The 2,681-nt window shown below is 43.0% G+C and overlaps 1 pseudogene across 1 annotated transcript; it reads right to left on the minus strand.

Moving 5' to 3' along the window:
- Window positions 1-244: 244 nt before the first annotated feature.
- LOC111549773 lies at window positions 245-2,192 on the minus strand (annotated as a pseudogene). Its single transcript, XR_002733826.2, has one exon. The product of XR_002733826.2 is annotated as a stress-70 protein, mitochondrial pseudogene (transcript).
- Between the last annotated feature and the right edge of the window lie 489 nt (window positions 2,193-2,681).

Consider the following 2,681-nt stretch of genomic DNA (forward strand, 5'->3'; position numbering starts at 1 on the left):
TTTACATGCAGCCGAAAAATCACAGGCTAGAAATATAGAACACTGTGAAATTTATACTGTTAGAATCACTGTCCATTAAATGATCACTAGCTAACGGTCACTACATTTACAAATTAAGGAAATTATATATAGAATACTGCAAAAACACAGTAAAAAGACTGAAGTTTGCCCATTTCTGCTCAGGAAGTCTCTTCGCTCCTAAGCTTCATATGTTGTCCTTCTGGCTTCAAAATTTCTGCTATTATTACTGTTTTTCCTCCTTTTGATCTTCCTTTTGTTTCCCGGTTCCAGAACTTCCAGAGCTTTCTCACTCAGATGCCATCTTTTTGTATGCCATTTGGAAGAGCTTCAGTGATGCCTGATGAAGAGCGGTTGCTGCCTGTGTAATGTTTTCTCTTGTTTCACTGTCTTTTCTAGCCAGGAGCTCCCTCATTTTGGAAATCTCTTCTTTCAGCTTGTTGCACTCATCAGCAGGCAATTTGTCCTTGAATTCTTCCATTTTGGTTTCTGTGTCTTGAATGATTCCTTCAGTCACAATAACTGCTTCAACTCGTTCCTTCTTTTGCTGGTCTTCCTCAGCATATTTCTCTGCATTTTTTAACCATATTTTCAATATCATCTTTGCTTAACCCACGAGAAGACTGGATTACAATCTGCTGCTCACGTCCTGTGCCTTTATCTTTAGCAGAAACATGTGCGATCCCATTGGCATCAGTGTCAAATATAACCTCAATCTGAAGAACTCCACGAGGGGCTGGTGGAATTCCAATCAAAGTAAACTGTCCAAGGAGTTTGTTGTCTCCAGTCATCTCTTGCTCACTCTGACACACTAATTTCCACTTGCGTCTGACCATCAGTGGCAGTAGAAAACACTGGGCTCTTCTTGGTTGGAATAGTGGTATTCCTATTAATAAGTTTGGTAAAGATAACTCCTAGAGTTTCAATACCCAGAGACAGGGGAATGACATCAAGGAGCAGCACATCCGTGACATCGCCAACCAATACACCTCCCTGAATGGCAGCTCCAATGGCCACAGCCTCATCAGGATTGACAGCTTTACTTGGGGCTCTGCCAAAAAGATCCTGCACAGTCTACTGAACCTTGGGCATCCTAGTCGTGCCACCCACAAGAACCACTTCTCCTACATCACTCTTGCTGACTTCTGCATCTTGCATAGCTTTTTGGCATGGAGCGATAGTCCTCCTGATTAGATCAGTGACAATCCCTTCAAATTGAGCACGGGTCAACTTCATATTCAAATGCCTGGGTCCAGAAGAATCCATTGTAAGATAGTGCAAATTGATGTCAGTCTGCCTTTTCAGCAGCTTCCCGTACCCTCTGAAGTGCCATGTTGTCTTTGGTCAAATCAACCCGTCTCTCTCTCTTGAACTCCTTCACAATGTGCCATAGCAAGGCCTGGTCAGTCTTCCCCGCCTAAGTGTCCCCATTGGCGGATTTCACCTCGAATACTCTTTCTGAATTTCCAGGATAGAAATATCAAAAGTTCCACCACCTAAATCATATACAGCAATGACTTTGTCTTCTGATTTGTCTAGACCATAGGCAAGAGCAGCAGCTGTGGGCTCGTTAACCACCCGAAGCACATTCAGTTCAGACATCTGGCCAGCATTGGCTGTCTCTGCGAGTCATTGAAGTAAGCTGGGAATGTGATCACAGCATTTTTTGCTGTGTGCCCCACATAATTCTCTGCAGTCTCTTTCATCTTCATCAACACAAATGCTCCAATCTGACTTGGAGAACACAGTTTCCCATGAGCCTCAACCCAGGCATCACCATTGGAGGCACGGACACTTTTAAAGGGAACGTTTTTAATGTCTTTCTGTACTTCAGGATCATCATATCGCCGGCCAATGAGACGCTTGGTAGCATAAAATGTATTGTTTGGGTTGGTGACAGCCTGTCGCTTGGCCGGCATTCCAACAAGTCGCTCACCATCTGCTGTAAAGGCCACAGCTGAAGGGGTGATTCTGGCACCTTCGGCATTCTCCAGCACCTTTGCTTGTTTACCTTCCATAACTGCCATGCAGGAGTTGGTAGTACCCAAATCAATACCAACAACTGCTCCCTTGATTGTTTCTGATGCATAATCCCGCCTTGAAACAATTGTAAAAGCCTCATGACTAAGGCCATTCCAGCCATCCTGGTGGCGGGCGGCCCTAGGGCCCCGGGAGGCTGAGCGCCAGGAGACCGGCTGCTGCAGCTCCTCCGGAGCTTATGCTTTTGGATAGATGGAGGAGTACAACACAACAAACAGGCGCTCAGGCGGCCGGGAGCTGCGCGGTGCGGTGGTGGCATCGCTTCTGGAAACCTACAATAAGATTTTTTTTTAAGTATCTGTTGTTGTAAACCTCAGACAATGTTCACCTCAAGTCTTTTTCTGCTTTAGCTAACTGGGTAAAAATTTAAATGTCATTTTTTCAAAAAATGTTTGATCTATACATTAATTTTCTTGTTTGATAGTTTTAACTTACATTATAATGTGAATACAGTTAATTAACTTTAAGAGCTTGAACTAATAAAAGATTGAGTTAATGCATGAGAATTAAGACGCTTAAAATTAGAAAAGAAAAAAAGAGAGAATGAGAACAATCTAGGTCACCAAGTGTGGTTTTAACTCATATATCCATGTTTTATAAAATATTTTTGCTATTTGTAAAAC

This window comes from Piliocolobus tephrosceles, chromosome 5 (assembly GCF_002776525.5).
Source record: "Piliocolobus tephrosceles isolate RC106 chromosome 5, ASM277652v3, whole genome shotgun sequence".
Taxonomy (NCBI): Eukaryota; Metazoa; Chordata; class Mammalia; order Primates; family Cercopithecidae; genus Piliocolobus; species Piliocolobus tephrosceles.